General features: G+C 57.3%; 1 pseudogene; it reads right to left on the bottom strand.

The window, feature by feature from the left end:
• The window catches only part of LOC147596553 (dual specificity testis-specific protein kinase 1-like), a 78,546-nt pseudogene extending 66,025 nt beyond the window's left edge, over window positions 1-12,521 (bottom strand).
• Between the last annotated feature and the right edge of the window lie 1,454 nt (window positions 12,522-13,975).

Raw genomic sequence — 13,975 nt, 5'->3', positions numbered from 1 at the left:
AAAACTTGCAAAAAGGAGTACAAAAACTGCAACAAAGTGATGGTTTTGATGGAGGGAGATGTAGGTATTTCGCTGAGTCAGTACAGTGTCAGTGAAAGCACACCGACCTTGGGAGAGGAATGCAATCATGCTTGTTGGAAGAAAGCCATGGAATGAGAAGGGAAGCTTTAAGATACAAACCATTGTTAGCAGAATTTATGGCTTGTTTCAACAGAGGCTTGCAAAAAACTAGTCACTGGCTTTGTAGATAAGAATGTTACTGGAGTTGTTATGTCTATAATGGTAGAAGAATGCAATAGTAGAAAATTACTAGAAGGTAGTGAAACTTAGTTTTGCTTAGCAATCGTGAATATATATAACGTATGATGACAGAAGTCTGGATTGTTCAAAAACAAAGAGAGGGATTTGTTGGGTATCTGGAGAATCAAGGACACTTAGTGAACAATCCAGATTGAATGGAGTTGTTATGCTCGTGAGCAGCAGGCTTCAAGGACATCGCGGAGGCCATCTGTGAGAAAGTGATGAAGCAACCTTGAAAGGAGGAGGAAAGGCTGGTGTACGTGACTGAAAGCAGAACACCAAGCAGGATGCAGGTGGAGAGGACCGTGCGTGTGAACAAAGAGACTTAACGAATCATATTTTAGCTAGGAGCGCGTGCATGATATAGTTAGCCAATTAGTAAAGAGCTTGTGCATGATAGGGAATTAGAAGGGCTATATTAACCGGGATGTATCAACAATAAAGCGGCATTTGCTTGATCATATTGGTCGTGTGCAGTGTCTGTGACTTCTGCGTCAACACCCCAGGGCACCCTGCCCAGCAAAGACAGCTCCCTGTCTCTCCTCCTGCGCAGGCAAGGCTGTCTGTCCTGCCCAGCTGCCCTGGCAGTAGAGATGGGAAGCTCACACTGCAGCAGTGGAAAGCAAGCTGGAGGAAGGCTGCCGGGCAGACAATTCCCACCATGGTGCAGAAAGTGGTGACGTCCAGGCCAAAATCCTGCACCAGGGAAAGGAGGAAGAGTGAGGCCAGGTCCCCCAGGGCACCACCTAGCCCAGGGGACCCAGAGTGGCAGAGCCTCCCCCATCTGCTGCACTGCACTGACTGCACATCACCCAAGGCTGCAGCCCCGGCAGCACCCCAGGTTGGGTCAAGGCTGGGAGATGCTGGGACACAGATCCCTCCTGCTCTCTGCCTGAATTCAACTGTCCCCTTCTCCCACTTGGGCTTACTCTGGGCTCCAAGGACAAGTTATCATCAGAGAGCATTCCTCCCTGGGCAGCAGCATCTGCTTCCAGGAGACATTTGGGACACAGCACCCCTGCCCAGAGATGTCGGGCAGCTCCTGCACATGGGGCTCTGCCCCGCACAGGAGGATGGTCCCCCTAGTTTGGTGAAATGGCTCCAGCAGTGGTGCTGCTGCTGCCTGCTGCCCTCCCACTCCATCCCCGTCTCAGGGAGTCACCTCAGTGCGAGGCAGGTAGTCGGGGTCAGCAGGGACACGAGCAATGGTCTCGCACAGGATGATGCCGTATGCAAACACATCAGCCTGCAGAGAGCAGGGAGTCACTGGAGGGGGGGCCCTACAGCCCTGAAGCAACGTGCCCACCCTTCTGTAAACTCACAGCCCCCCTTCTTCCCGTGGAGTCACACCAGGGGCCCTGCCACCTTGCTCCTGACGGATGCCCAGGTCCTTCCCTCTGTGTGCCTGATCGCCCCCAGGGCCGTAAATCCTGCAAACCGCCAGCGGCGCAAGCCTGGATAAAGTCCCGCACACAGCATCCACGGCGCATCACCTTCTCATTGTAGATCTCCCCTCGCAGCACCTCGGGCGCCATCCAGTATGGGGAACCCACCACAGTCAGCGGCTCCTTCTCGCTGCCCTCGCTGGGGGACATGGTGGGACGTCAGGGGCTGCCTGCAGGCCCCTGCCCCAGTCCCACATCCCATCCTCCTGCTGAGGCATCCCAAATTACCATCTCCATCTCCCTTCCTGGGCCAGTTCTCCTCCATGTACCCCACGAACTCACGTCTCCCCACCCACACCATCCCCTTCTCCATCCCCTTCTCCATCCCCTCCTAGCCAGCCCCAAATGTGTCCATCTGTCCGATGAGCCCCCACCAATGGGGACCACCCCCACTGTCTCCCATCCCTGCCCTTCTAGTTGTACCCCAAATGTCCATCCCTTTCCAGCTCCTGCTCCAAGTGGGATGTAAACTCCCCACTCCAAGGACGGGGATGGACGGGTAGACACTGCCCACACACCTGTAGGTGGGGATCTTCTCCGCCAAGCCAAAGTCACCCACTACAGCCATATAGCCATTGGCCTCGCAGCGCACCAAGCAGTTCTGGGGGCACAGGAGGACTCCTGTCACACCACCTGCGCCAGCCCTGCCTCGCCAGCCACTGCTCCTGGGATGCCCTGGGAACAGTGCAGCCTCCTGCTCCCCAGCCAGCTGTGCCCAGGCAGCAACGTGGGTACGAGATGAGGGCAGTGGAATGCCCTGTACCTTGGAGGTGAGGTTGTGGTGGAAGATGCCCTTGGAGTGCAGGTAGTGCAGGCCACGGGCAATGTTGAGGGCCAGCTTGACACGCATGGACCAGGAGAGGGGCACAGGGCTGTTCAGCAGCTGCTCCAGGTTCCCACCGTTGATGTACTGATGGAAAGAGCTGGGCCATTGCATCACTGCGCCTCTCCTCCCTCCCATAAAGCTGGATTCCCATCTCTTACCCCAACACATCCTCCAATCACCCCATGGCACAGCCCCCCAGCAGACCTTGCCCTGCACACGTGCCACTGGCCAAGAAAGTGTCCCCATAGCCATTGCCATCCCCTCCCCAGGCCCTGTCCACAGGAACCCTGAGACTTGTGGCTGTCATCCCATTCTCACCTCTGTCAGCGCGTGCAGCTGTCCCTGGTGCACGCACACTCCCATGAACCTGTGAGGCAGAGGGGATCTGAGGATGGCTGCAGCAGGGACCAGCCCCAGGAGCTTGTCCAGCCCCTGTAGCAGCTCCAACTGGGGATGGCAGTGGGGGAACAGGTCCTACTTGAGGATGTTAGGGTGCAAGAGGCGGTTCATCAGTTGCACCTCCCGCAGCATGGTGCTCTGGTTGCTAGTCAGTTTGTTCATCTTCAGTACCGTGATCTGCCCAGACCGGCAGTGCTGCACCTGGAGGGGGGGGGTGCAGGGGTGGCTGAGACCCACGTGTCTCCACAGCCCCTCCTAGATGCCAGCCTGCACCCGGTGTCCACCCCCAGTCCTAGAGGTTGGAGCTAAGCACCTCACACACCCGAGGCATGGGGCATCTCAGGAACTCATAGGGTTAGGGAGGGCTCTCCCAGCACAGTAGCACCCCAAGGACCCACAATGCCAATGACACATAACCCCATCCTCCCTGGGGCATCCTGCTTGTTGCACTTCCCCCACCACACTACACTGCTCAGCCCTCCTGTAGAAGCAATGGCAGCTCCTGCAAGCCATGATTCCAACCCTGCTGCAAGGACAGACAGGTGCAGGATTGGGGCACACCAGGGAGAGCTTTTTCAGGTCAGTACCACCCAGTCAGACCCCACTAGCATGGAGTAGAGGAGAGAGAGGGCACATCACCCCCGAATCAGGCCCGGGGGTGGCCAACACTGCCCTGGCGCATGACTCCAGCCCCGTGGGACACAGCGCTCAGACAAGGCTGTATATTTAGCCATCCCCAGTCTGACACTGTCATGCGAGCTGGGGGCCTGCCCCCCTGCCAGGAACAGCAGCTGGGAGCACGGCCAAGCACGGACATCCCTGTCCTCCAGCAGCCCTCGGGATGGACACAGGATCCCCTGTTTCAGCACCGCACCAGGGGGCTGAGCTGGCACTGGTGATGGGATGGGACCCCCCCCCCCCCCCGGAATAGCAGACAGGGGGGAAGATACCCTGGGAGGTCCCAGTTGCCCCCGGCACACACTGAGACATGCATGGAGGGGCAGGCATTCCTCGGTGCTGACTTCAGCTCCCTGCTCTTCTCCTTTTTAGTCAACACTAGTTGAAGCTGCTGTGCCGGTGCTAGCCCCTGGCCTGCCCCACACCCCCGCGACCCAGAGATCACCTCCCCAGGCAAAACACAGGGAGCTGGCTGAAGGCACGGTCCCCAGTGGCCCCCATCTTGCTCTCAGCTTGGCCCCTGTCCCCATCACAGGAGAGGGAGGCTGATGTGCTGGGCCCTCTGGGGCTTTCTTTCCACCCCACAGCAGGCATCGCTTCAGGGAGCATCCTGGGGTGCACACCAAGATGGGGACCTGTCCAGTGTTCAATACTCAGGGCATCAGCAACAGCTCCCTGCCACCAAAGGGCCTGGGGGAAAATTATGTCTTTATGAAGATCCCTCTTCACGTCTGGGTGCACCAAGGCCAAACCAGCCCCAGGCAGAGCGGAAGTGAGAGGCAATAGCTTGGACAACCCCTCAGTGCCACCACCAGCTCATTGAGTTCACGGAGAGGCTCTGAATAATTCAGCAGCCACCTGCCTGCAGGCACTCCACTCACACCTGTGTCACCTCCCAGCCAGCTCCAGGCAGCCTGCCGGGACCCTGGCCTGTCTCCTCCTTGCTGAGTACTGGACAAAGCACCTGGGCTCGGGGAGACCCTGTCACGATGGCGCAGTCCCTGCTATGGGGAGTACACTCCTCCAGCCCCGTGTGCACCTAGGGCACCCCATCTAATGGCATCCCAGGTCCTCCCCATGCCCACCACCCAGCTCACCCCACCCCATCACTTGCAGCACCTGGCACTGCTGTGTGCCCCTGTCAGTCCCATCCCGGTGCTGAGGGCTCCCTGCCCACACCTGCACTAGCTGTCAGGGCAAGGGGCATCCCCACACCATCTCCACCATCCCTGCTTTCCCTCCATCCAATCCCCGCACGTGGGGCAGCTGGAGGCAGCACCAGTCACAGGAACTGGGCTCCCAGCCTGGCCCCGGTGGCTGTGCGTGCTTTAAGGAGGGTACCTGCCTGGTCAAAGCAGGGTGGTCAGGTTCTCCCTTGGCCCCTCCAGCTTCCCGCAGAGCCCCAGCTCAGCCCAGGCGAGAACCTGCCCCAGAGCACCCCACTGCTGGCCCCACGGACGAAGCCAGCAGGACCCCCTCAGCCCCGCCAAGCCCCCAGTGCTGAGTGCTGCCCAGCAAAGCTCAGCACTCCCGACTTGACTCACCGGGTGGCAGCACTGCCTTCACATGCCGCTTGGGGCTGGCAGGACTGGCTTGGTTGGTTTGGCTGGCAATGGCAGCTGCCAAGCGCCAGGACCTGGCTCGATGGTGCAGGCAGACTCAGGCCCACCAGGATGGCTGCGGGCGGTGAGGCTCTGGCATGCGCAGAGCTGGCACTCAGTGGCCATGCACCGTGGGGCTGGCCGGGTCCCACCAGTAGCAGTGTCCCTGCCCCGGCGGGCATCGGCTCAGCCCCACATAGCTGGGTCGTGCCAGTGGCTTAATTCCTTGTTAATAATAATGGAATAATTGTTAATAATAATGGATTAATAATCCTTGTTAATAATAATGGATGGAGAGCAGCCCTGAGGAGAAGGACTTGGGAGTGCTGGTGGATGAGAAGTTCAACATGAGCCAGCAATGCGCCCTTGGGGCCCAGAAGGCCAACCGCATCCTGGGCTGCATCAAGAGGAGCGTGGCCAGCAGGTCAAGGGAGGTGATTCTGCCCCTCTACTCTGCCCTGGTGAGACCCCACCTGGAGTCCTGTGTCCAGTTCTGGAGCCCCCAGCACAAGAAGGGCATGGACCAGTTGGAGAAGGTCCAGAGGAGGGCCACAAAGATGATCAGAGGGCTGGAGCACCTTTCCTATGAGGACAGGCTGAGAGAGCTGGGGCTGTTCAGCCTGGAGAAGAGGAGGCTCTGGGGAGACCTGATAGCGGTCTTCCAGTACCTCAAGGGGGCCTACAAGAAAGATGGGGAAAGGCTGTTCAGTAGGGCCTGTTGCAATAAGACAAGGAGTAATGGTTTTAAAATAGTGGGGGTAGATTTAGATTGGAAATTAGGAAAAATTTTTTTACAATGCGAGTTATAGAACACTGGCACAGGTTGCCCAGAAAGGTGGTGGAGGCCCCATCTCTGGAAACGTTCAAGGCCAGGCTGGATGAGGCTCTGAGCAACCTGATCTAGTCAGGGATGTCCCTGCTCCTTGCAGGGGGGTTGGACTAGATGACCTTTTAAGGTCCCTTCCAACCCTAACCATTCTATGATTCTATGATTCCTACCATACGACGTCTAATACCTTAATCTTGGAGGAGAGGCAGCCTGGGGGAAGGAAGGTCCAGTGAAAGCCCCTTCCCTGGGATTTCTCCCAGGGATCCCAGAAGCTCCCAGTCGGCACAGCACTGCCCTGGCACCCTGCTCCAGGACTCTGTCCCCAGGGGCAGGGAGGGCCCCAGGGGCTCCCAGGACAGCCCCAGCCCCACATCCACGGGGCATGGCCTCCTCAAGGACGTCCAGCACCATGAGGCCCCGTCTTGCCGTCTCCCCTGCACACTCTGCAGCTCAAGGCCAGCCCCTACCCGGGCCGGCAGGGATGGGGTTACGCTCCCCTGGGCTCCCTGCAGCCTCCCACATGCAGCTGGCCAGTTTACCCTGTCTGGCCAGGTGCACCAGCCAAATGCCTCCTCCAGAAGCAGACATAGCAGAAGAGGGAGCAAGCCAGGACCCCAGGTGGGACACAGCCCTGTGTTAAGAGGATTTCCTTCCCTGCTGCTCTCCGGGGAAGGCAACAGGCAGCAGAGCCTCCCCGGGCAGGACCGCATTCCCCCTCGCCTCTCCATGCTCTGGCATGGTGCCCAGAAATCCCAGCACATTCCCTGAAGTCGAGTTCAGTCAGGCAGCCGTGCAGGGGGGTGGGGACAAGCTGCCGGCCCCCACCCAGGAGCCAAGTGAGCCCTCACCTCTCGCTGATGCCCCCCAGCACCCTGCATGGCTCCCTCCATTGGATCATCGGATGCCTCGTGGGGGTACCGCAGCCAAGCCGGGGTGCCACGGTGTGTTGGTCCCCATCCTATCTGCTGCCAGCATGCAGGGCTGGGATGAGGCTGGCTGCAGCCCCAGCCTAGGCACAAGGGATCTGAGCTCTTTTAACAGCAGAAATTAGAGTCTTATTTAACGAGCATGCTAATCAGAGTGAGCAGATGGCCTGCTCCCTCCCCACAGCCCGTGTTCCCGTCTAGACACAGGGCAAAGCCCCTGCCTGCCACCCCTCCACCTGGAGGTCGGAGCAGCCAGCTCCCCCTGTATTGGGGACAGACTCACATATCACCCCACTCAGCGCACATCCCCTTGCCCTAGCTCGGCGCAGGCAAGGCACAGTCACGCAGGGACATCATCTTGCACCCCTCACCCCTAGGGAGCCCAGCAGGGAAAGACAGGAGGGCAGGTAACGGAGCTAGCAATGCCACTGGTAATCCCAGAGCCGCCCGCAATGGCTGCGTCTGAGCTCACAGGAATCCCAGTAGCGCAACGGGTCTTTTACTAGGCAGGATTGGAAAATCTGCTTATCACACAGAAAAAGCAGAATAGGTCAAGACAGATTTCCTCTGGGGAAGTGAAAGGAGCAGGGCACGCAGCACCTGCTCCCAACAAACACTTGAGCATCAGTAGCACTCACTTTCCTGTGCTCTCAGGAGCAGCACCGTGGGAGCCGGGGCAGTGCTGGCATCGCACCACGGTGGTGGGGCATTGCCAGCCCTCACTGACAAGCCTGGAGCACACCCCGTGATAGTGCAGGAGAGGTGCCAGTGGGTCCCAGGCTAGTCAGCACAATGCATTTCCAGCACCTGGGGCTCCTGAGTGGCAACAGCTGCTCCTGGCCTCTGGCCCCCATGCGGCTGGCTGACCTTGGCAAATGGCAAATTCACTTTCTCCCTGACTGCCTTAGTTTTCCCATTCATGCTGTCTGTGTCACACTGCTCCACTCTCCTTTGTAAAACAAGGCAAGGTCCACTGATGAAGGGTAGCAGATAAGAGGGAGGGAGTTGTGTCATTAATTGCACTGGTAAATTGGGAGTAAATGCAAAATCTCAAAGGTTGGCAACAAAACGAGCAGAGACAGGTGGGTGGCAGTGCAGGGAGCTGCTAACCCCATCCCAGCACCATGGAAATGGGGTGCTGGACTGAGCACACTGAAGGGCTGCACCCTAGGAAGCAGTCTCTGGGAGGATGTGCGACAGTGGGGCATAAGGGGCAGAGCTGGATAAGCTAAGACCTCTGGATACAGTCCCTGGGAATGTGAAGCCAGGATACTGCCTGCAGCCCCTGTGTCTGCTGTACACCACACACGGGAAAGTAAGAGAGGGATTTTGGGAAGAGATGCAACAGCAGTTTAAGGGCTAGAGAAAATGTCTGGCACAAACACACTCGGCTCAATTTGCTCAGACTATTGGAGATGGAGAGGTGGCTTGCTGCAATGTCAGTGTACCAGAGAAAATGGGTGGGCCTGGCACCTCTGAAATTGCACAGGGAAAGGCAATAGGAACCAGCTGCTCCAGAGGGAAATGGCCCAGCTCTACAGCACAGTAGGGGATTGTCAGGGAACAACCCTCGTGGAAAAGGGCAGCTTTCCATCACCGGTGTCTGTTATCCGCTCTGGACAGCCTTCCCAAGAGAAGTGCTTGGCTGGAGCAGGCTAAGGCTCAACCCAAGTGCAAGCTTGGGACACTAGGGCTCAGATGCTGAGCCCTTTGGCTTTAATGCTGGGAACACAGTCAGATGCTGGTGCCAGTACCCCACCCAGCACCTCACCTGGCCCTGGCTTGGCTGCACACCAGGGCTGAGCTACCTGGGTAGGGGACACAGATGTCCAGGTCCTCTCCCCATCCCCCATGCCTACTAACACTGGAATGAGGCAGGACCCAGTAGCCACATGGAGGAGGGAGCCGCAAGTGCCCACGGCCATGGAAAGCATAGCAGGAACAAGGGAGGTGGGAAGAAAATAGGTCCTGCACTGCCCTGCCAAGCTACATCCTCCTCACAAGCTCAGGCAGCCAAACCCCAGCTCAGATCCTGGGCCTGCCCCACCATTCTGCTGAGATCTTGGACTCAACCCACTGCATGAGTACAAAGCCCCACCTGGCCTCCTCCTGCCCCTGCCTCCTCTCCAGCATGCACACGTCTGCTCCTGCTGCTTGATCCCGCTCTCCCCAAGCTCTGCTGCTCCCCCAAATCCTACATGCAAGTGGCCCCGCAAGAACAACGAGTGGGAGAAGGAGCATTTTGTGGCTCCCACAGGGTCTGGGGAAGCAGAAACAGCAAGGCAAGGAGACACCATGGCCTGGCCAAGACACGAGAGCATCCATTATTAAAGAGCTGTATCCACACTTGACATTATTAAATGCCTCCCTCTGGTCCGAGGTGCTGCTGTGTGCTCCAAGTCAGAGATCAATAGCAGGAACCAGGCCAGCAGAGAGGTCATGACTTCACAGGGGCAGGAAGGAGCATGGAAGAGAGGGACGCCTCTGCACGTCCACCATGGCCCCTTGCAGGACACCTCTTTGGCAGCTGCAGAGGAGCTGGGTCTTGGGGTCTTCCTTGCTGAGTGGGGAATGGCACCAGGGCTGGGAAGGGACTCCAGGTTCCTGCCGGGGTGTAGCCGCCCAGCTGTGCTGCATGTGGGAGCATGGTCCCACACAGGGGACACAGCACTGAGAGAAGGGGTTAAAGAAATTTTAGTGGATATGGCCTTGATTAATTATTGCTGTGAATACTAAGGTGATAAATAGTGCTTGAATCACTTGCTTAACGATTTGCTAGACCTTTCATGGGGAGTTTTGCAATTCTTCATGAAAAGACAGTTCCTGATAAGGACTAGGGGGGGCCTCCTTCAAGAACCAGCTAAAACCGACTCTACAGCTTGAATAAAAGCCAAGGGATAACTGCGCCTGCGCGAGAACAAAAGGTTACTAGCGGTGACGAAGAGGAGTCACCTATCTTCATCCCCACGACCCCTGACGACCACCACCACGAGGCACTGTGCAAGCGCAGATGGGAGGAGTTTATGAAAATGACCCCTTGGGACTAATTTTAATACAAAGCGGGGATAGGTTATGCATATGCATAGGTGTATTGTGAAACTTCATGTATATGTTGTGGGGTAATGTTAGCAGGGCTGCATGTATGCAGGAGGGGCAGTCCGCGGTGATTCGCGCGCTAGGCGCGGATAGGTCCATGGGCGCAGGGGGCAGGTGCGCCCACGTACGTGGTGGGCACGGATAAGTCCATGGGCGCAGGGGCAGGTGCGTGGCGGGCACGGATAGATCCATGGGTGCAGGGGGCGGGTGCGTTCGCGTGGGTAGCGGGTGTACGGGTATTTAACCCTGTGTTGCGGGTATTTAACCCTGTGTTGCGCAGCATTAAATGGAAGGCTTGGCTTGATGGTATCGGTGTGATGCCCTGCTTTCCCCGGGGCGGGGCTCCGGTGCGTGCGGGGTAGGTAAGCTGGCAAGAGAGCCAGCATATGTAACACCTGGTTGTATAAATTCAAAGTGAGTTGCCGCGTCAGGTGTGCACGGTTTTGGCGGGACTACCCCCCCGTGCTGCCCAGCGCTGAATAAACATACCTACTTTACAATCTTACAGATTGTGGAGTCCGTTTTCAGCACGTCAGCACAGTGCTGCCCAGGACCTCAGCGACTGTGGTAGGAGATGGTGGGGGTCCAGCCCAGCCCAAAGCTGCTCTTTGAGGGGGATGAAGCCACTAGAAGCATGGCTTAAGGGCAATACTTGCCTGATGGCTAGCTATGCCAAGGTGCACGCACCTCCCCTCAGACAGGGAGAGGCAGCTGTGGCAGTGGGGCAGGGCACAGCCTCTCGTGCCCTGGCAGTAGCATGTGGGCTGGCAGAGTACTGTCACCATGCACCTCTGCTGCACTGTCGAGTCCTCGAGCTCCCCACCAGCACCCATGCATCCCTAACTAGGGTGCAGGCCACACGGGCATCCCTGCTCTGGCAGTCCCAGAGAGGACAGGGGACAAAGGCACCTCCAGGGTCCCAGCTAGGGGCTAGCCCGCACGCTGCTCTACAGCATCACCCTCCTCTCCCAGACCCAGTCACCTTCGGGAGGCTCCCGTGAGGCGCTCCACACATCTACCTGCCCAGCACAGACTGGAGCAGGCCCAGCAACGCTGGAAACCACCTCGGACTGGCTGCAAACACTGCCTGCATCCCCTGCCACAGGCACACCCTGGGCCTGGCGGAGTCGGAGCTCCAGGCTTTTGACAAGGGTCCCCAGGGCTGGGCGGGCTGCCCGCCACCCCACCGGCGCCCCAGCCCCCCACACGGCCCCGCTGCGACTCACACTGCAGCGCTTCGGAGCGCCCAGCCTTCCCAGGCTATAAACAGAGCTGGCGTTCCCCTCCTCCTGCACGGAGGGATGGAGGAACAACACCCCCGGCGGGGACAGGGCTCCCCGGCACACCAGGTCCCCGCCGCACGGCACCGCCTCGTCCCGTCCCCTGGGCAGCATCGCCCAGCTGCCGGGGCTGGGGGCCCAGACTCTCCCCCCCGCACCCCACCGAGGGCCTAGCCCGGGCTGCGTGGGAGCCATGGTCCCCGGGGGATGCTCATCCCGCCGGGATGCCTCTCGTCCCGCACACCTTGAAGACCTCGGAGAAGAAGCCGGCCCCGATCTTCTCGCAGTAGAAGTCGTCGTGACGTACGGAAATAGACTCTATAACTCGGAAGTTATAAAGTAGGTATGTTTATTGGGCGCAGATGCACGGGGGATCGCTCCACCACAAACGTGCATGCCCGAGGTTGCAAATTGTCCCATTTTTATACAATAAAACAATGAATATTTAATTGATGCCTATACATATTCATTATCTAAACCCGCCTACTCTCGCTTCGTATGTTAATTAGCTTATCAGTCCCTCGCACTTGCGCAAATCCTCCCAAAAATTGTGGGCAAGGGTCTTCGGTGGTCTTTTGGGAGGAAGGCCGTAGGTCTTCTTCATGGTGTACTTTTCACCTTTGCCTGGAATTTGATGATCCTGCAATCTGGCAGTATTCTTATCAGTTTGAGCTGTTTCATGTCCTTGTTAACCATCTGTTTTCCTCGAGCAAGGAGATTTATGTGACGGATGCCCTCCTGTTTTCGAACTTCTTGCTCCTCTTAATCACTCCCTCGAGATTATGTGAGACTGTTTCTCACTCCTCACAAATAAGTCCTTTGTCAGGAAAAGAAAACAGACTTCCTTCTCCATTTATTGTTTCTTTAACCTATAAGGTTACGTGACTATGTTTCGTAACCATATTCTTTAAGCGCATACATATATAGTTGTGATTATTGTCCTTATTTCTATGTGGTCCTCTCCCCCACATCAGTCGATGCGCACCAAGGTGGAGACGGCGCTGCGCAGCGCCCGGTACGAGGAGGGCCGCAGCCGCCCGCAGCCCGGCCAGGGCCCCACCGCCTCCCCCTCGCCCTCCCCGGGCTGCCATGGCAGCTTCTCCCGCTCCATGTGGGTCCCGCCGAGCACCCCCAGCGCCATTCACATCCCCGCCCGAGGCTGCACTGCCACCCCCCTACCCCCCGGGCGTTGCTAGCGTTTGGAGACAGGAGGCTGCAGGTTCTGCCCTTCCACCACGATGGCTAGCTGCAGCTGCTTAGATGGCAGTGAGTGCCTTCCCTGCCTACCTGGGCTCAGCCCTGGTACTCGAGATCGGAGCACCCTGCTGCATCCACATCCTGGTGACCTCCAGCTCCTCAGCGGCGTAGGAAGCTGTGGCGTACTGACACACAGACTGGACTTGTGGAGTAAGCGAGACCCTGTTTATTTTAACACGTGGGTTTTCATACATTTCTCTTCTTAAGCATTACCTTCCTCATTTCATTCTTGTCCAATCAACAGTTATGCCACACACAAGCTTAGCCAATAAAATTACTGATCACACGCTATGCATATTCATGATTGCTAAGCAAAACTAAGTTTCACTACTTTCTAGTAATTTTCCACTACAGCATTCTTCTACTATTACAGACATAACAACTCCAGCAACCTTCTTATCTACAAGGCCAGTGACTAGTTTTTTGCGAACCTCCGTTGAAACAAGCCATAAATTCTGCTAACAATGTCTTGTATCTTAAAGCTTCTCTTCTCACTCCCATGGCTTTCTTCCAACAAGCATGATTGTATCCCTCTCCCAAGGTTGGTTTGTTTTCACCGACGCCGTACTGGCTCGAGAAATACCCACAGGAAGCCACTCAGAGGAGCAAAGCCAGCTCAAATGGGACCAGAAGGAGAGCAAACATTGCCTCTCCCTTTCTCTTGAGTGAATGTGAGCAGTGGCCCCCTGAGGGTCAAGGCACCGCAGCAGAGATGGGGAGTCCTGGTGAGGCATCTTGCAGAGAGAAGTTCAGGTCCACTGCCTGTTCAGGGCTCCTGCTGCTTGCAGGTGACTGAGTTTACATCAAATTAAGTTGTAACAGATAAGTTAAAGCCCTGGAGCCAGCCCTGACTATGGAAATTGCTGCTACAGGATTTACGGTCCCTTCTCTCATCAGTGCTGGTAACTCTACTGTGCTATTTCCACCCTGCTCTGTTCCTGCCTGGCACAGCAACATCGAGCTGAGACATAGCTAAAGGTCCCTAGTGCCCCAAATCTCTGCTGTGGTGCAGGCAGGTACACTCTGGGCAACTGGGTGCAAAGCCAGGCTGGTCTGAGCCTGCAGCAAACCCCAAATTAAGCTCCTCAAGCCCTGGTGCGGAAGAGCAGGAAGGAGGTCTCCCTGGCTGTGCTCTGATCCTGTGGAGCCATAGAGGGGAGAGGAGGGGGTCTGTGTCCTCTTTGCCCTTCTCTGTCTGGGCTCCACACCCTCTCATGGGGAGAAAGCTCAGGGATTAACAAACATCTCCCTGCCTGCTGGGGCTGATGCATCACCTGGGCAGAGCAGGGGCAAGAGCCTTCAAACAGCCCAGAGAGGCTGGTGCTAGAGAGGTGCAGG

This window comes from Chlamydotis macqueenii, chromosome W (genome assembly GCF_036417535.1).
Source record: "Chlamydotis macqueenii isolate bChlMac1 chromosome W, bChlMac1.mat, whole genome shotgun sequence".
Classification (NCBI taxonomy): domain Eukaryota; kingdom Metazoa; phylum Chordata; class Aves; order Otidiformes; family Otididae; genus Chlamydotis; species Chlamydotis macqueenii.
This window is presented reverse-complemented; position numbering and strand designations above follow the sequence as displayed.